The 20,934-nt window shown below is 43.0% G+C and overlaps 1 long non-coding RNA gene across 1 annotated transcript; it reads left to right on the forward strand.

The window, feature by feature from the left end:
* The first annotated feature begins 526 nt into the window (after positions 1 to 526).
* LOC119855068 lies at positions 527 to 11,632 on the forward strand. Its single transcript, XR_005292753.2, has 3 exons — positions 527 to 661; positions 1,681 to 1,776; positions 11,524 to 11,632. It is a non-coding gene; the product is annotated as an uncharacterized LOC119855068 (long non-coding RNA).
* Positions 11,633 to 20,934: the final 9,302 nt, after the last annotated feature.

Raw genomic sequence — 20,934 nt, forward strand, 5'->3', positions numbered from 1 at the left:
TTCCTATACATGAAAGACCTGTTCAGTGATGGGTATTTATTAAATAGTGTATTTCCCCCAAACCAACCAGAATCAGTGTCTTCATACTCTAGCCTTATAAGCTGTATTACTCCAGAGTTCACTATCACAAGCAGATGGAGTGCTAGGGATTGTATCCTCTTTGACCAGTTGGAAAACAGCACAAAACCAAGCAGAATAGCGCCGAAACAATTGACTTTTGAAATTAAAACACCTTATTTATTGGGGAGGGCGGAGGTACTTGAAACTGGGTCCAGATTCACAGACCTTGGCAGGGTTTTGGATTAACAACAAAACCAGGAAAATTATGCTAGGTAAATCCTTAAAGGGTTCACTTAATTGCATTACTGAATTACTTACATGACTTAAATTACTAGAGCTTTGATGTCCACTATGCAGCTAGTATTGAAAAAGTCAAATCATATGTATTCTGTATGCGAGGAATTTTGCAGAAATATGTCATACCACAAATAATGAATAAACTAATTTTTTTCAACTCCAGATAACTTTACAGAAGATTTGTTGAATGAACATGAGGAAGTTATGAAAATGAAACTCCCTTATGAGAAGAGCAAGGCTTTATACGATGCCATTGCTGAATGGGAAGCTACCTGGAGACAGTTTGTGGAGTTGGAGGTACCAGGTATTGGAAATTAGTTTACAGTAAGGCCTTGCTTGAGTAAGGGTAGTGATGCCACTAAGTGGAAGAATTGTATACTGCAACTTAAAGCAATGGGGCACCATTTTTAAAGAGCAGTGGGCTCAATGATTAACATCAGCAGAAAAAGACTGTTGGATTGGGGAAGAGGCTTCTGGGGTTGGGAAATTGGGTCAAGTAAATTTACAAAGTCTGACCCGCTCCAAAAGTGACTGTTCACAATAACTGTCAGAGGGAGTCCAAGTAGAATGCCTGTTAAAGATGGATGACCTTGGTGATAGCATTCTACTTAGTGAGTTCTAGCTTTTGGCTTCACAACATCCCAGTGGCATGTCAGTTGTAGGTCCTCTTTATCCATGCCAAACTTAAGGGAAGCTGGATGAAATGTCAGTGTTAAACCCATGCCAACCTTTGTTCCAATTGTAAGTTAGTATCTAAAGCATTTTGGATTGTTACTTCTACAAGATCTGTTCAGGAGTGTAGTCAGCATGTGTTCTTGGCAAATAACCAATCTGAGAAATCTTAATTATTTCATGGTGTTAATTTCTCTTTCCTAAGAGGGCAAGTGCTGTCAATTAATATTACTGTTAGAGCTTTTTTCATTTAATTTTTCTCTTATGACTCAGTGATGCAGCCTGCTGCCACTTACAGACATCTGGGCTCAAACAATTTCTAGCCATCCTTGTCTCAAGTTGATACAAATTCTGTGTTTTAGTGCTGAGGAAATAGCTTTCATTCTTTTGTAATAGTCTAAATGTTGAACCACAAGTCACCACTGATGGTCTTTTCAGAGGAAGGAGTTATTGTGCTGATCATTCCTGAAATAGTGGATTGAAAAAGTAAAACTTCCCTGAGCATTAAGTATAGAATAGCCTATTCTGGGGGAAATGTAATGAATTGTATTACTAGATGGTGATGCTCCTGAAGACCCTCTGCCATTCTGGAAGAAGGAAAAGAAAAGTTTGAAGTGTATGTTCACATTTTAATAAATGTATTTTGTTCAGAAAAAATCCACAAGCCCAAACAGATGGGTTAACAGAGGTGACACTCTACTGACAGATGAGAGAGAGCTCTCAAGGATCCACAAGCTGTTAACAAAGGTAAGCCCTACCACAACTATCATGTATGCACTCTGGAAATTAAGAGTTAAAATTCAGTGGTTCCAATACTATATAGGGAAACTTGTCTGGGTTGATGGAACATAATATGCTATTGTTATAGTTCTCTCTAAGTAGGCTGGATGCTGAGTCAGTTCATTTGCCATGTGATAGATCTCATTTCTGTAATACTCCAGAAATTCTGATGCTTAAGGGATAGAAACTGAACTAAATGGAATCTCTTCTAATGATGTTGATCCACTTCTGTGGTGATGGACACCCTTAACCATACTTAAGTGTGAACACACTTTAAATCAATGCTTAGTATTTAATGCTTAGACCCCCCTTTTTTAATGCTTAAAAAAATCAGCAGCCTACAAGAGAGTGGCAGCCTTCAACCTGTGAAACTGCCTGTACACTACTGAATACCTGTTCAAGGAGTCAAGATGGGTGTCAATTAAATGACACTTTGCTGGGTAACACTTTTGTAAAACCTCTGTCCTGGACTACTGAAATTTCTGACTCTTATCCTCAGTCTGTCTGATATGCAGCAGCTAAATTCATGCTCTGGCTTCTCTAGCGTAAATTCATGAATCTACGTCCAGTCCTTCATTTATCTTGAATGGCTCCATGTCTTTCTCCACCTCAAACTTCTTGGCATCTTCTCTTTTTATAGCTAGCACAATATAAGGCAAATGCAAATGCCTGGAACTGTGCTTTTAGCCTCCATAATGAGGCAAGTCTTGAAATACTTTAAAAGGATATATTCAGCACTTTTTTTGGGGAGTATTACATCCACTAGTTTCACAAACAATACCTAATGTTAATAAAATTAAAATATTTGAGGAAAAATCTCTGTTCAGTTCAAATGCTTTGTGTGTCTGTGTGTGTATAGGGGAGTCAAATGAAAAGCATTTGAACAAAACTGAAGAGTACTGCACTTGCTGAAATCTGTCAGTGTGTAGTTTTACAATCACTTTACTATTTTGGAAGTATTTCTCTTTCCACTTGCTATGTGGCACATAGGTGGAAAGAAATACTTCAAAATAGTAAAGTGATTGTAAAACTACAAATTGATAGAGATTTAGGCAAGTGTAGTATCTGAAGGAATCTGTTTCTGCCTCTCTGAAACTAACAAGGCCTCAGGCTGGCTGTCCTAAATTGGTCAAATGGATAATGAAATGCACACAAATTACCTTTTTTCATTTGCAAAGTTAGTTCGAAGAAGAACTGACCAGGAGCATTGAAAACTGGGAAACAGAACAAAGCTGTAACTTCCTGATCAAGGGTGAGAGGTTCCTGGAGCACATGGCAAATCAGTGGGAACAGCACAAACTTGAAAAGGAACAAGAGAGTGAGTGTTTTAAATTGGGAGGGGAGGAGACTAGGGATTGGTGTTACGCTACAGTAGAACTTCAGAGTTACAAACTGACCGGTCAACCCACACTTCATTTGGAACCAGAGGTATGCAATCAGGCAGCAGCAGACACAAAGCACAGAACTGTGTTAAACATCAATTACTTAAAAGAAAAAAGGGAATTTGAGGGAACAAAATGGACATTGTGTAGAATCAAGCATGTGGGTTTATTATGCACAGCACTGGCAGAATGTCATTTGCTTATTAGGCTCAGAGAGACTGCCAAACAATTGATTACAGTGGATTATATGGATTTTCCATGGGCAGAGGGAAGTGACTCAGTGGGTGGTCCCAAGCCCCTGGATAGGTCTAGCAGCAAGACAAGATAAGCACAGTAGCCAATAGTCCAAGATTACATAATGTTTCCACCCAGGTTTACATATGACATATTGTTAGTACACAGTGTTTTCCGTTAAACAATGTATATAGTGTATTAGTATAAAATATATATGTTGAATTCTGATTTGGGGTCCTTAGGAATGAAGTAGCCCTTCTGATTGTCCAACAGGTACATACCTGGGGGTTAAAGCAAAAGACATTGATAAGTACATGGCAATAGAAATTGTCTTTCAGTTGCTCATTATGCTTCTAAAGGCAGACACTGGTATTTGGGAGGGAGGATGTCATATTTCATACTGACATGCTGGAACCTCTTCCATGAACTCAAGGTTGGTGTGTGGGGAGAGCATAGCTATCTCCTCTTGCAGAGGAGTGGACCCAGACACAGTACCCCTTTCATTCCTTTGGTCTGTTTGCAGCTTCAAATAAGAGTGCCAGTTACTGCTCCCCATCTGGCGTTTTGCTGACCATGCTTATTTTAGTAAAAAGCAAGGTTGTCTCTTGTTTGTTCTGAGCTAATATTGTTCATTGTTTGTTAGGCCTCTCGGCCTCTTAACCAAACTCTGGACTTTGGGCCTGTAGAAAGAGCTGACATGGCCTATATAAGGTTTTTACATAAACTGCACATGAATTTTGGCTCTTCAGAATCTTAAAAAAAAAGTCAAGGTAAGGAAACTGTTTCTGTGCTTGTTTCATTTAAATTAAGAGGGTTAAAAGCAGCCTTTTTCTTTTGCATAGTGAAGTTTCAAAGCTATATTAAGTCACTGTTCAGTTGTAAACTTTTGAAAGAATAACCATAACTTTTTGTTCAGAGTTACAAACAACCTCCATTCTCAAAGTGCTCATAATTGAAGTTCTACTGTACTTTCAATTAATGTTAACAATTCTTCACACTAGCTATCTCAGAGGACTTCACAAAGTAATGAGTGATGGAGGGGCTTTGGTGGGGTAACATCTAGCCAAATATGGTGAGACAGGCAAACATCTGTGTGAATGGCATGTTGTTGGTGCTGGTAGAATAAAAATTAGGCACTTCTTGCATCTTTGAATGTTTAATTTAGTTCTGTTGATGGGAAGTGTGGGCCCTGGGAGACTGGGCGCTTCTGCTACCACCATATCAGCTTCAGACCAACAGGTTATTTGAAAAGCCCCTTGTTTAACTGTGCAGCACCTTTGTAGTCAACTGCTGTTCAGGGATTCAAGTCATTTACGAATGTGATCCAATTTTTAAGTAAAGAATTAGGGTCGGATTTTCAAGAGCTCTTCCCTCATTGAAGTCAATGGGTTTTTCCCAATTAATGTCAATGGGAGCACAGCTGGGCTACTACTCAGTGCTTCTGCAGATCTCACCCTTCCATCTTTATAAAAAATGATTTTCATCTCTGTAAATGGTGGTGGTATTTGTTAGACAACATGTTGGAAAAATTCTTAACTAATACTAAAGCAAAACAGGAAAATGAGACAGCTCATTTTACTCAGGGTTTAATTTCTCTATACTCCACAAACACAAATAATCCAAAAATGTGCAAGTGTCCTGACAGCACTAGTTGGTTTTTATTAACATTTCAGATAGGGTGTGTCTACACTGCAATGTAAACCTGGGCGCAGACTCAGATTTGGGCCCAAACAGCACTTTGTCCCCACACACTTGTCTGACTCAGGCCAGCAAACCATCAAGAACGAAGTCATGGGACCTGGCAAGGGGGGCTGAGTCTGACTCAGAGTGCCAGTGGCGCTCTGGTCAAATTCCATCATTTTGCAGGGTGGATGCAGTTTGGGCACAGGCCCCTAGACTTGTTCTCTGAGAGTCCGTCAGTGCTATCCCACAATTCTGTGAGGCAATATTTGTTTGGCTAGTCTTGGGATAGAAGGTCAATCAGCATGGGTCACCCCTCCGTGTCTGGTCTTTAACTGCCTCTCTCACTGTGGTCCCCATTCTGCAAGCACTTGACACACCTGAGTAGGGCCATTGATGTGCACAAGACTGTTTGCAGGTGTACAGGTATTCAGCATGCATGGACACTGGTCGGATCAGGACCAGTGTTTGCTTCTCCCCCTGTTGATTTGCTCCCTATATACGCTGGGACTGGTGCCCAACCCCTTTAGCACCCGGTGTTCCGCTGACGTTGGTGGAGTTACTCCTGATTTACACTGGCATAAAAAGAGTTGAGGTGTTTCTCCTGATTTGCATCAGCATGCGATCAGAATCGGGCCCGACATGTCTCAGCTTTACTTGAGTTCTCCCTCTCTCATTTTTGTTAATAGCCCCATCACTTTCCTTTCAGTCCCCTCTGCTGCCTTGTTTTTCTCTCCCTCTCGGAATGGACAGCCCCTCTCTGCTCTTTGCCACGCCTGATGCTGCTGCAGCCCCCTGGCCCACGTGTACTGGAAACGGGAGAGCTGCCAATGTGATGTGGCTGTGAAAAAAGCTAAAGCGGTTTTGGGATGCATCAGGAGAGGTATTTCCAGTAGGGATAAGGAGGTTTTAGTACCGTTATACAAGGCAGTAGTGAGACCTCACCTGGAATACTGTGGGCAGTTCTGGTCTCCCATGTTTAAAAAGGATGAATTAAAACTGGAGCAGGTACAGAGAAGGGCTACTAGGATGATCCGAGGAATGGAAAACTTGTCTTATGAAAGGAGACTCAAGGAGCTTGGCTTGTTTAGCCTAACTAAAAGAAGGTTTAGGGGAGATATGATTGCTCTCTATAAATATATCAGAGGGATAAATACCGGAGAGGAAGAGGAATTATTTAAGCTCAGTACCAATGTGGACACAAGAACAAATGGGTATAAACTGGCCACCAGGAAGTTTAGACTTGAAATTAGATGAAGGTTTCTAACCATCAGAGGAGTGAAGTTTTGGAATAGCCTTCCAAGGGAAGCAGTGGGGGCAAAAGATCTATCTGGCTTTAAGATTAAACTCGATAAGTTTATGGAGGAGATGGTATGATGGGATAATGTGATTTTGGTAATTAATTGATCTTTAAATATTCATGGTAAATAGGCCTAATCCCCTGAGATGGGATATTAGATGGATGGGATCTGAGTTACCCAGGAAAGAATTTTCTGTAGTATCTGGCTGGTGAATCTTGCCCATATGCTCAGGGTTTAGCTGATCGCCATATTTGGGGTCGGGAGGGAATTTTCCTCCAGGGCAGATTGGAGAGGCCCTGGAGGTTTTACGCCTTCCTCTGTAGCATAGGGCATGGTTGACTTGAGGGAGGCTTCTCTGCTCCTTGAAGTCTTTGAACCATGATTTGAGGACTTCAATAGCTCAGACATAGGTGAGGTTTTTCGTAGGAGTGGGTGGGTGAGATTCTGTGGCCTGCGCTGTGCAGCAGGTCGGACTAGATGATCAGAATGGTCCCTTCTGACCTTAGTATCTATGAATCTGAATCTAACTCCCAGTAAATGGATCCCCCTGGTTCAAGTATGGCTGCTCGGCATTTAACCCTTCCATTTTATTCTGACTGAACTGTGAACAGTCTCCTGCATTTGTTATGGCCAGCAAGAACAAGACCTGTGCCAAGCGCGCTGCTGCCTGGTCACAGGACCAGTCAGATTCTGGCAAATCTCTGGTTCGACTTGAGTAAAAGTATCAGAAATGGCCTTGTGTACCAAAAAATAGCAGAGAAGCTGGAAGCATTAGGGATTCAATGGACCAGTGACCAATGCAGAGAGCAGATCAAGCGGCTCAAGAGAGACTATGGGAAAGCCAGGGATGAGAACAGCACCTCTGGGAACTCTTTTTCATCTTAAGTCTTTTGAGGACTTTGACCAGGTACTGGGAAGTGCGTCAGGCTCTGAGCCCCCTGTGGTTCACGATAGCCTGGTCAGTTGGGATGGTGACCTTCTGACCTCCGAATCTAATATAGCCCTAGAGGGGAGCCAGCAGCCCCTGGATTAGGCTAGCAGAGTGATTCAGGTGCTTGCACCAGTCCCTGAGGAGGCTTTGTAGCCAAAGCAGCTATGGCACATCCTGGCTCCATGCTTGGAGGAGCTGTTTGATGACCCACTGAAGGAGCAGCCTGCCACAGAAGAGACAGTAATGGCCCTGGAGTCTGGTAAGTTTCTGACTCCAAGTTAATATATGGATGGGAGGGATTTCTGGCTTATGACCTAATGCTAATGTTATTACAAGCAGCGGGGTTAGCAGCAGCATATTGCTGCTAACGGTGAACTTCACACCAGGGCCATCACTTCCACTCCTAGAATTCAGAACTGAGACTGGGAAATGCAACCAACAGCTAAACAAGCAATTCTAATGAAATTTTTACTGGATATTTGCACAGTTACAAAGATGTGCTCGGGTGTTAAAAGTAGAAGCTTTATATTGCCTTACCTTTTAGTGCACCATGCCATAGAAATTGGCCACACCATAGCGTAATGAATTAACTGGACAGAATACACCCAGGGGGTTTATATGCAGTCCAGATCTGGTGCTCTGCAGTTCTTTGTTACCAAAGTATGCTTTGTGATACATTTCCCTATTATGAGTCCCAGCAATCTCTGTGGGGGTGGGTGTCTATATATGATTTGTGTAAGCAGTATTGAGAGTCCGTATTGTCAGGTATGTTTGCATGTAGTCCATACTGAGATATACTCCAAGCAGGCTGTATGTTAAGCTGTAGCTGGACCAGGGTAAATACACAAATGCACAGAGCTTTCAATAGCTCACAGGGAGGCTGTAATCCACGTGGAAGCTAGTGCAGCATCCTGTCCCTCCCTTCTCTGCCCCCCTCACACCGCCATGAATTCTGATCCCATCCTGGGTGCTGATAGTTGCAAATTTTTCTCAGAGTAGGAACTCCAGATAGGTAGTCCAGTTTGGCCAGGGTGTACTTTCCAGGCCCTCCTCTGTAAGTCACCAGCCCAGCCCACTCCACTCATGGCTGTGCTGCTCAATTAGCATAAGCTTGAAACGCTCTTTAGCATACGCTGCTGGCTTGCAAACAGTATCTTGGAATAGAATAATCCTTTGCCATTCATATATCTATAGAATTATGTCATCAATGTTGAAAGTCTGAAAGGACTATGAAACAATAGGTAGTAAACCATGGCAAGTATCGCCAACTTTCTGTGCCCCTACCACACACACTCCAAGGCTGAAATAGTATGCAATTTTTAAAGATCTATCACTGTAAATTTCATCTTACCATTGTGTGTGAAGGTTTTAACCTCTGCTTAGCTATCAGCTGTGTCCAAGAAGTATCTGGAAACTTTACTGTTGCTCTCAAAATATACTGAAGCAACATTTTAATAAAATATTAATTTTTGGTCTTCTGCTGATGTAGTGAGCCTTTTTCAGAAATACTGAGACAATAATGAACTGTTTCACTTCTGTCTTTGAGGCCCTTCCTGCTCTGCACACAAGCCAGTCTGTCAGGAGCCTTGGGTGTCGCATTGTGACAATGCTGTCAAAGCGGAAGCATGCCTTCAATGACTATATGGTGGACATCCTGGACTGGGCCAGCCAGTAGCTACAGTTCAAAAGGGAAAAATATTCACAGCAAGTTGAAAGCTGGTGAGAAGCTGCAGTGCACGAGGATGTTCTTGAGCAGAAACATCACTTGAGGGAGGAGGGTAGAGTGCAACAGAAGGACCTGTTTGAGAGGCTGCTTGCATTAATGGCCACACGAGTGCAGGCTCCTTTGCCAGCCCTATATCACGAATCCCTTCTGCGCTACTGTGTCCTTCAGTCCAAGAAGCTGTTAGACAATTCTATGGTTGGGTTATCCATGCAAGCAGGACTGAATGCTAGTTGGTCTGGGAAAATCCGTGCAGTCCTCCACCCCTGTGCAGCGGCACCAAGTGCGAACAAAATGCACTAGAAGGGGAAGGGAGAAGGGCGGGGGGCTTCAAATTTTTGGGTTTTTTGCATGGGTTTCACCATTTGTGATTTGTGCCCTGTTTTTGTTCGTGCACTTCCTTTTATTTTTCTTTTGTATTGTTATTTTCTAATACAGACGTTTTAACAAAGGCTTTGAATTCATTTGCAAAAGCTATTACCATCACTTCACCACTTCATATAACAAGTGCATTTCAAAGAATAAAAACAAAGAAATGCTAAAGTATAACGGGGAAGTCGTATCCAAGGAAATGTCTCCATATATCTTTTCAGTTCTGTAAGGGAAAAAACTCATTAAGCCATTTCACCCCACCCATAGTAGCAGTCATCTCATCATAATTTAAAAAAAAACCCCGCATTGTCCCGTCTTCCATTCCCCTTCCCCCAGTATGCAGCATTAGTACTTCATTTATTATTGTTGCTGTGTTCATCTTTGAGTGCTTGCTCATGTCGATTCCATTGTAGGTGTGCATGTGCCCAAGTGCGCAGTTGGCGGAGACTTTTGCCTTAGCAGTATCCACAGGGCTGGCTGTAGCACCCTCTGGAGTTCCACACTCATGCCATGGTATATCAGGCGCTGCCGGCTCTCTGCCCGCTCAGTTCCTTCTTACCGCCGTGGTGGTCAGGTGGAGCGCCTTTTTCCCTTGCTTCACATGTGGTCAGCCCGTTTCCCTTCTACCAACACCAAACTGGTTAGCAGTGGACCTGTAGCAGTCTGGGGTAGCCAACTTCCAAACAGCAATAGCAACCTGCATCCGGTCTGGCATGGCCTTCTTCACATAGGTGTCCTGACTATGGAGAGACTGGGCAATTGGCTCAAAGCTCGAGAAATGTCACTTTCTTCACATGAAAGTTCTGCACCCACAGCGGGTCAGTCCAAGTCTGTGATCCCAACAGGGTTTGTTCTTGTGGCGGTACTGCAGAAGTGCCGGTCTACTGAGGGGTCATCGTAAGCTAGATTGAGAGTTTGAAAAAGTCTTTGTAAAAGTGAGACCTATATCAAGGGCAGAATTGGAGTTCACTCTTAGCAACTTTGAGCCAGCAGATATTACTGTTTTCTCCTGATAGCACTGCATAGCTGGTACAACTATGGGAAAGTGAGGTTCATTGCTTTATTGGGGATGAATGAGCTAGAAAAGGGACAGATTTACTGGAGACCTTCAAGTTGTTGGCAGGATTGGTTTAAAGAAGCAAAACTACACAAACATTGTTTGGGGTTGAAGTGGCAGGAAGCCAGTAATGGATGGGGCATCAGGCATAGCTTCTCTGGAGAAAAGTTGTACAGCAGTTCTGTATTTAAACAAAACTTGGCATACCTTCTAGAAACTAGTCTGAAATGTTTGGTCACCACCATAGATGCTGCTAGGAAAAATATGAATTCATATTTTACACTACAACTTAACTGTCCAGATCAGTGGATGCATCCGATGAAGTGAGCTGTAGCTCACGAAAGCTTATGCTCTAATAAATTTGTTAGTCTCTAAGGTGCCACAAGTACTCCTTTTCTTTTTGATAAGGAAACTAGCTCTTAATGCTAACATGAATACGGGCTTTCAGCTTAAATATTGATGGCTTTCAGGCAGCTGCTCTTACTCAAATTGAAATGGTTTGGTGCTCAAAAAGGTGTCTGAATAAGTTGACTGAACTTTGTAGCACTTACCGCCTATAGCAGTATTAATGGGAGTAGCGTGGTTAAAGCCCCTTCATTAGATAAGAATTGATAGAAGTCAACCCCTTCCTGCAGTAAAAGGGAATATAACTCCAAAGACCTGAGTCACCCATGCCACTTCATAATGACTTTCATGTTTTATGAGGTTCATTATGAATGAATAGAAAAGGAGGGATGAAGGATGGTCTTATGGTTAAAACACTGAAAATGTCTCAACTTGGGTTCAATTCCTAGGTCTGTTGCAAACTTCGTCTGTGATCTTGAGCAAGTTACTTAATCATTCTGCGTCCATTGTCATCTGTAAAATGGGGATGTTCGCAAAACCTTTTTATCATTAAACACACATTAACTGAGCTGATTCTCCACCTGATGAGTCTGTCGTCTTTGTCAGACATCTGGTCCTTTTTTTAATCAAGATTGTACCTAATCTGTAGTATAAAAGTTCACTAGACATAATGACATTATATTTTGCAGAGACAATCCAAAAGCAGACCAGCAGAGTCCACACTGCAAGCTCCAAACCAAGAGTGCGAAGAAAACTAACAACCCAGCACATCAAAGCATCAATTCAGATCATTAGGCTTCATGGTATGTCTTATTTTTGTCTGGTGACTTTAAAATATACTCTAACTTTAGAGAGGTGAGTAGAAAACTGACTAGATTTGGATGAGATTTTTGGTGGACATGTAGCAAACTGCACTCTTAGTTACTTTTAAACTTACCCAAGAAACAGGAATCTAGATCTTCAAGTTCTATACCAGTTTGAGGAATCTAACAAATTCTATTTAAAGATTTGTCCAGAGAACTCTCAAAAAGCAGTTCAGGGTTACCCAATATATATTGAGAGTAGGGATCAAGATTCCACACTGGATCAAAGGACTAACCTGTGAGTAGGGAATAACAGGATGCTGGACAATGAGGGTAGCTGTAGATGGGAACTTAGAAAGCATGAAACTTCTGGAGCAGAGGATTTTATGGGTTTATTATTTTATTGTCTTCCTATCTCAAACAAAGGTTTTGTAAGATGTCTTTCTGGTGAAAACTGGAATTGGAGCAGCATGAGGGAAATGTAATGACTTCAGAGATTTTGGCTTATTTAGGGGATAACAAATGCATTTCAGTTCAGAAAATGAACTGAAATTGAATCCTGGGAGCAAGGTGGCAACAACTGAGCTCACTAATCAGAAAAAGGGTTTGGTGTAGGGATGCTACTGAGCTCTAGCAAACAGACTGGGCTGTGTTAGTAGTGGGATGGAAAACAACTGGTAATACTGTTTTGCAAGGCAGTTGTTCAATCTTCTTTGGAATATATGGTGTTGGTCACCATATCACAAATGGTATTACTGCATCCTCAACTGCAGAGTTGGACACGGAAGTCCAGGTCTGGGGGACGGGGGGACAAGGAAGGGATCAAAAAAGGGCACTTGTAACTGAATAAGCCAGCAACAGGTATTTTAACAGTTGTATTATTTAAATCATAAATAAGTAAGTTCTTTAATGAAGACACATCAAGGGAATGGGGGATGATCAGGATCACTCTTGTTACAGTCTGTATGGTAACACCCATTGTTTCATGTTCTGTGTATATAGAATCTCCCCACTATGTATTTTCCACTGCATGCATCCGATGAAGTGAGCTGTAGCTCACGAAAGCTTATGCTCTAATAAATTTGTTAGTCTCTAAGGTGCCACAAGTACTCCTTTTCTTTTCCCCTAGCTTTGTAATTCTCTTCCTAGGCTTTCTTAAAGCATAAAGGTTTGAGAGTCAATTGCTTAATGCTGGACAGAGTACAAAAATTAGACAGAAGAAATTAAGTACATGAAATTGGCAAGTCTGAACTTCATGAGAGTGTTAGCAGACAGTATCAAAGGCTTTAATATAAATATATTTTTTAAAAAAGCATTGTGTTAGTGTGATGGGTTCCTCCACGGGGTGCTACCTGGAACTTGGGTACCACTGAGCCTCCGACCCACCAGCCTGGGCTCTCTCTCACACTGTGTTCCTGTGACAAGCTTGCACTTCCACCAGCTTTCACACAGGTAGGGGGACACTCAACTGCAGCTACATACAGGCTCTCAGTCTAGCCACTGCATGCAGCAACAATAGAGAGGCTACAGCCTAAACCACCAGCTTCCCAGCCTAGGACCCCAGAGCAGTACCATCCTGTCCTGGTCAAATCTAGCCAGTATATGGGTTTAACACCCAGTCCGCCTCTCCCTCAATGTGAAGAGGACAGTGCACACTTGTGATAACCCACACACTTCAGTAAAGTCTCACTGGCTTAATAAACTTATTTTATGGTTTAATCTAACTACAAAAAGGTAGATTTTAAGTGATTATAAGGGATAGCAAACAGATCAAAGCAGATTACACAGTAAATAAACAAAAATCCAAACTAACCTTAAGGTACTAGAAAGACTTGATATGAACTAGCAAATTCTCACCCTGTTGATGATATAAGCAGCCTTACAGATTCTTAAGGCACAAGTTGCATTTGCTTTGGAACTTGGGTTTCCCAGATTTTCAGATACAGGCTAGAAATCCCTTTAGCCTGGGTCCAGCACTTTCCCCAGTGCAGTCTTTGTTCCTCAGATGTTTCCACGTGTCTTGTATGGGGAGTGAAGAACAAAACATGTCACTCACAGTCTTGTACAGCTTTAGCATAGGGCGGGAACCCTTTGTTCCCAAAGCTGGTTCTCAGCCTGGTCTGGGGAAAAATACTGCCATCCCAAGATGGAGTCCAGCACCATGTGATCTGGTCACATGTCCTTGTAGAGTCATAGCAGCCATCACTCCCTGGTTGGCTCAAGCATTCACAGGAAGGCTGAGCACTTTTATAGTCCATTGTCTTTGCTGATGGGCCATCAGCAGTATCTGGTTTCTTCACCGTTGTACCTGAAGGCTAGTTGTGGGGTGTCACCCAAAGCAAGCATATTTGAAATACAGAACATAAAATCATAGAATATGAGGGTTCGAAGGGACCTCAAGAGATCAGCTAGTCCACCCCCCTGCGCAAAGCAGGACCAATCCCCAACTAAATCATACATAGTCATAGATACATAGTCAATATTTATAACTTAGGATGCAAAATGATACATGGATACAATTAGGAGATGATAATCATATTCAGCAAATCATATCCTGGGGGGGGGGAGGGATAGCTCAGTGATTTGAGCATTGGCCTGCTAAATCCAGGGTTGTGAGTTCAATCCTTGTGGGGGCCATTTAGGGATCTGGGGCAAAAATTGGGGATTGGTCCTGCTTTGAGCAGGGGGTTGGACTAGATGACCTCCTGAGGTCCCTTCCAACCCTGATATTCTATATCCTTTCCAGTGACTCACCTCATATGCCTTATCTTGCATAAAATACATCATAATTATGCCATACTCATATCCTTGTAATATCACTGTGAGGAATATGGGGTGCAGTGTCACAAGGCTCTTTTTAGAAACATATTTTTAAGGAGCATTAGTGGTTATGTACTGAAATTACTCTACTCTCCTCATTTATTCAAAAGCAGATGTGATCTCAGTGCTTTTATCACAAGACATAGTGTCAACAGCACGGTAACAAAATAATGCTGGAAAAGCAAGGTCTGACTGACGTACATATTGAGAGATCATAACGGACTGACTATTTTTAGTACTAGTGTTTTTCTACAGTAAAGTCAACTTAACATGCAACAATATCATCTATTAAACAGCTGGTGTGCCATGACTGCAGCTTACCATCCTCTCATTGTTACCTTGTGTTCTCATCAAATGTTTGCTGTAGCCACTTAGTATATATGCTCTGCTGGTCAGGGACCATTATTTTCATATGTCTATACAGTGCCTAGCACAAAGGGACTGGGGCCAATACACCTGGCTGCATGATACAGCAGGCTACACTTGGGAGTTAGCAATCCTTGGGCAAAAAAGAGCAAGCTGTTTAACAAGCTAGCCTTATTCACTCTTTTGGTTTGAGTCCCCGAGTTAGAACCTTGAGAAGAAATATAGGTTAGCTTTCCCCTAATGTTATGAGACTAATCTGGTTTCAAAAAGAAGAAAGGCAAGGGGGAACAAAATTAAGATGTCTCCTTACAGAAAAAAAAGTTAAAGTTTAAAGTTCTGGCCCATGCCCCTTGTGCACCCCCTCTCCCCCAAAGAGAGAAGGGAAGAGAAGCTGGTCTGTCAATCATTTTTTAATAAAGCATGCTGGGAAGAGGTGCAGTCTGGTGGCTCTTTTACAAGTCTGGCTCTACAGGTTGTTTAATATGTATCAGAACAGCACCCTAGTAGGAGGAGAGCTGCATGAAGATACTTAGGGGGTTGGGGGAGAAACAGGTTGGGTTTTTTCTCTGATAAAAGTTGTTTTAACAACCAGAAAAGACTTCAGGAACCATTGTTTTGAGTTTTAGTTTCAGGGACTGGCTTATATGTACTTTACTGTGTTTGTGGATGTAAATCACTTTCTATGGTTAAAAACTGCTTTTTTTCTGTTCGCTTAATGACAGGGCAGGGTATACTGACTCAATGTGTGGCTGGTGACGGCTTTTAATTCCTCTCTGGCTTTATACTATTCTCAATGACTTGGGGCTTAATAAATACTAGAATAAGATACTTAATATGAGACTCTTTTCTTGTGTAGCTGGCATACAATTTTTGTCAAGCATGGTGTCTTTGGCATGAACTACGTATTTAACGAACTACTGGTACTGATAAGTAGCATGGGAGGGGCTCACAACCTCCATCTTAGGGTGTACGGGGGTCCTATATGATTCAGAGAAGGGTCTGCATCTATACTGAAGCCCCGCCCCTTGTAGAATGGTCAGGTATCATGCTCATTGCTGTAAAAATTGCTACATTTGGTGGTATTGGTGAGTAACAGACTAGGAAATGTCCAGTCAGAGAGAGGAACCCCTGCACTTCAACATAGCTGCAACTGTTCCCTTGGTGGTGAGGCCTTAGCTGGAGTATTGTGTCCAGTGCTGAGCACCACACTTTAGGAAAGATTTGGACAAACTGGAGAGAGTCCAGAGAAGAGAAGAGCTACAAAAATGATACAATGTTTAGAAAACCTGACCTGTGAGGAAAGGCTAAAAAGAACAAGCATGTTTAGTATTGAGAAAAGAAGGTTGAAAATACCTGACCAAGAAATGGAGCTGGAATGTCAACTGTCTTCTAACAAAGGATGACTCCTACTGGTAACAGCTAAGATGTCACCAAGAAGCAATACTAACACTGTTTCCTTAGGTTTCAGAGTAGCAGCCGTGTTAGTCTGTATTCGCAAAAAGAAAAGGATTACTTGTGGCACCTTAGAGACTAACAAATTTATTTGAGCATAAGGTTTCGTGAGCTAGCTGTAGCTCATGAAAGCTTATGCTCAAATAAATTTGTTAGTCTCTAAGGTGCCACAAGTAATCCTTTTCTTTTTACTGTTTCCTTAGTCGCTGAGAGAATACAGCAGCAGGACTGGTACTAGCCTTGTAATACCATCTGAATTAATACTACAGTGAACCCAACTGCAATCTACCTCTCAACACCAGCTGTTGTAAACTCTCTGGAGAAACAGGACTTATTTGCACTGTTTCCACTAAATAAAAGCTTATATTCCATTTAATTTAAGTGATAATTTGACTATCCTAAATTGTCTTCTAGAAGGTATTTCCTGAGTTAAAAATCCTGTAATATACCCTTAGATGTACAATGTGTGACAGTTTCATTAACTAGCTCCACCCTGAAGATCCCACAAATAATCCATAGTGCAGTGAGCTCTGATAATTTCAGTGGGTCTCTGTGAGCACAGGAGCCTGCCTGCATGGAGCTCATTTCAGGACTGAAGCCATAATGTCTGAGTAAATGGGGGAAAGAAAATTACATTATTTCTTCTTTGAACACTTGCTTATGTCGATTCTATTCTAGGTGTGTGCGAGCTCTCCTGATGACCTTCGATGTTGCGGGATGTCACCTCTGACATTAATCTCCATGGCCTTTTTGTACTTCCTGTGATTTTTTTTTTTTTTCAGAAATAAAAAATAATTAAATGGAAAATGTAGATGGGTGTTTTTTTGTTTTTTTTACACTAAAAAGGAATCTCCCAGCACTTCAGTTTTGCCCCATCAATACTTTTCTCTTACTCATTTGGGGTGTTTGTTCTACATTTGGGCTGTGGCAGGCAGAGAGAGAAAGCTAAACAGTTTAGGTTAATAACCATTCAAGGAGTAGCTTACCACTCCTTTTGGGTTGCCAGCTTCTGACAGCTCTGTCCCCAAGCCAGAGATCTCATCCCCTCCTACACCCCTGGCCCCTCACTGGAGCCTGCAGTCCCAGCAAGAGAACTCATTCCCTCCTGTCCCAGCCTGGAGCCCCCATGCACCCCTCATCTCTTGCCCCATCCTGGACTCCATAGCCCCTCCTACACCCCTCCCTCATCTTGGAACCCACTCCTCCACACTGAACCCCTCATAGAATCATAGAACATCAGGGTTGGAAGGGACCTCAGGAGGTCATCTAGTCCAACCCCCTGCTCAAAACTGGACTAACACCAACTAAACCATCCCAGCCAGGGTTTGTCAAGCCAGGCCTTAAAAACCTCTAAAGAAGGAGATTCCACCACCTCCCTAGATAATGCATTCCAGTGCTTCACCATCCTCCGAGTGAAAAAGTTTTTCCTAATATCTAATCTAAACCTCCCCCACTGCAACTTGAGACCATTGCTCCTTGTTCTGTCATCTGCCACCACTGAGAGCAGCCTAGATCCATCCTCTTTGAAACCCCCCTTCAGGTAGTTGAAAGCAGCTGTCAAATCCCCTCTCATTCTTCTCGTCTGCAGACTAAACAATCCCAGTTCCCTCAGCCTCTCCTCATAAGTCATGTGCTCCAGCCCCCTAGTCATTTTTGTCACCCTCTGCTGGACTCTCTCCAATTTTTCCACACCCTTTTTGTAGTGTGGGGCCCAAAACTGGACACAGTACTCCAGATGAGGCTTCACCAATGCCGAATAGAGGGAAATGATCATGTCCCTCTGCTGGCATTCCTCCTACTTTTACAGCCCAAAATGCCGTTAGCCTTCTTGGCAACAAGGGCGTACTGTTGACTCATATCTAGCTTCTCATCCACTGTAACCCCTAGGTCCTTTTCTGCAGAACTGCTGCCTAGCCTAGCCACTCGGTCCCTAGTCTTTAGCAGTGCATGGGATTCTTCCATCCTATGTGCAGGACTCTGCACTTGTCCTTGTTGAACCTCATCAGATTTCTTTTGGCCCAATCCTCTAATTTGTCTAGGTCTCTCTGTATCCTATCCCTACCCTCCAGCATATCTACCACTCCTCCCAGTTTAGTGTCATCTGTAAACTTGCTGAGGGTGCAATCCACACCATCCTCCAGATCATTAATGAAGATGTTGAACAAAACCTGCCCCAGGACCGACTACGGTGACCAGCAGCAAATGCAAAAAATCGGGATGGGGGTGGGGGGTAATAGGAGCCTATATAAGAGAGAGACCCAAAAATCAGGACTGTCCCCATAAAATTGGGACATCTGGTCACCCTAGGACTGACCCTTGGGGCACTCTGCTTGATACTGGCTGCCAACTAGACATGGAGCCATTGTTCACTACATGTTGAGCCCGACGATCTAGCCAGCCTTCTATCCACCTTATAGTCCATTCATCCAGCCCATACTTTTTAAACTTGCTGGCAAGAATACTGTGCAAGACCGTATCAAAAGGTTTGCTAAGTCAAGATATATCACATCCACCACTTTCCCCATGTCCACAGAGCCAGTTATCTCATCATAGAAGGCAATCAGGTTGGTCAGGCATGACTTTCCCTTGGTGAATCTATGTTGACTGTTCCTGATCACCTTCCTCTCCTCCAAGTGCTTCAGAAGGGATTCCTTGAGTACCTGCTCCATGATTTTTCTTGGGACTGAGGTGAGGCTGATTGGCCTGTAGTTCCCCGGATCCTCCTCCTTCCCTTTTTTAAAGATGGGCACTACGTTAGCCTTTTTCCAGTCATCCAGGACCTCCTCCAATTGCCATGAATTTTCAAAGATAATGGCCAATGGCTCTGCAATCACATCAGCCCACTCCCTCAGCACCTTTGGATGCATTAGGTCTGGACCCATGGACTTATGCATGTCCAGCTTTTCTAAATAGTCCTTAACCTGTTCTTTCACCACTGAGGGCTGCTCACCTGCTCCCCATGCTCTGTTGCCCAGTGCAGCAGTCTGGGAGCTTCCCTTGTCAGTGAAGACCGAGGCAAAAAAATGCATTGAGTACTTTAGCTTTTTCCGCATCGTCTGTCAGTATGTTGCTTCCTCCATTCAGTAAGGGTCCCACACTTTCCCTGACCTTCTTGTTGCTAACATACCTGTAGAAACCCTTTTTCTTACCCTTCACATCCCTTGCTAGCTGCAACTCCAATTGTGCTTTGGCCTTCCTGATTACACCCCTGCATGCTCTAACAATATCTTTATACTCCTCTGTCCAAATTTCCACTTCTTGTAAGATTTCTTCTTCTTCAAGACGTGTCCCTGTGGGTGCGCCTCTGCGTTGTTGTTCGGAGATTTTTGCAGCAGTCCCTGTATCGGCCACGCATGCGCAGAGCCTGCCTCACATACTAGCTTGTTTTAATAGTGCGCATGTGCGACTGAACTCCTCAGTTCCTTCTCTATTGTCCCCTGCCAGAGCCGGACCTACCACAGACTCGTTAAAACTTTTTCGCTTACCCATTCTACATCCTTTTTTCCCTTAGTTTAGCACTCTAGTTATTAGATAAGTTCATTCCTTTTAAAAAAAAATTGTTCCCGCCTATGCTAATATGTCTGGTTCCCCAGGATTTAACCGGTGCACTACGTGCAGGGACACCGTCCCTATCTTGGATGGTCACTCCCAGTGTATAAAATGTCTGGGGGAGTCCCACATTCCTCAAAAATGTGCCCATTGTTCCAAATATAAATCCAGGGCGCATAAAGACAGAGAACTCCACCTGAAAATGATTCTTGGGCAGAAATCACTCGGACCTGCTTGTGACCCAGGTACGGGCTCCTCAGTGAACCGCAGCCCTCCCGCCTCCAAAAACAACAAAAAAAGAAAACGCCTGCCTCCCTCACCCAGAAGGGAAACATTGCGAGCAAAAAGGCCGCTGAGCAGGTCTATTTCTTCTATGCAGACCGTCTCTCGGCTCAGCACCTTTGATGTGCCGGTTCCCCCGACATTGCGCTAATCCCGCCTGTGGCTGCAGTGACAGCGCAAGCTCCTGGTGCCAAGGCTTCAGGCTTCAAGTTGCCTGCCTCTCTCATGGCACCATCTGGCACCACAGTGGACATGGTACCAGCACAGAGGACCTTTCCGGAATAGACCCGGGCTGCGCTTACCTTCCTGGCACCACCGACTTCAGAGCACAGGATGAGGCTATACTGCCTCCCCCACCAACACTGTCGGATGATTTCTTAAAATTTCAAGACCTCTTCAAAAGAGCCGCCAATGAGTTGAGGATTAATCTGGAGGAAGTTTTTCTGAAAACCAACATAAGTTGACTGACATCCTGCAACCTTCCTCAACATCCAAGATTGCCTTACCTATAAATCCAGTCATTATGGATCCTGCCAAAACCATATGGCAGACACCAGCTACTAGCACAACTACCTGTAAGCAAGCTAACTGGAAATATTTTATTCCTTCCAAAGAGCTTGAGTTCCTTTTTACTCACCCAGCGCCAAACTCATTGGTAGTAGAGATAGCTAACCAAAAGAACAAACGCCAGTTCCCAGGTCTACCCCAACTGATAAAGACAGTAAAAGCCTGGACCTGCTTGGTTGTAAAGTGTATGCTTTATCCACAGTACAATTCCGGATATCTAATTATGTGGCCATTCTGGCAAAACATGACCACAGAAATTAA

Source organism: Dermochelys coriacea, chromosome 4 (assembly GCF_009764565.3).
Source record: "Dermochelys coriacea isolate rDerCor1 chromosome 4, rDerCor1.pri.v4, whole genome shotgun sequence".
NCBI lineage: Eukaryota > Metazoa > Chordata > Testudines > Dermochelyidae > Dermochelys > Dermochelys coriacea.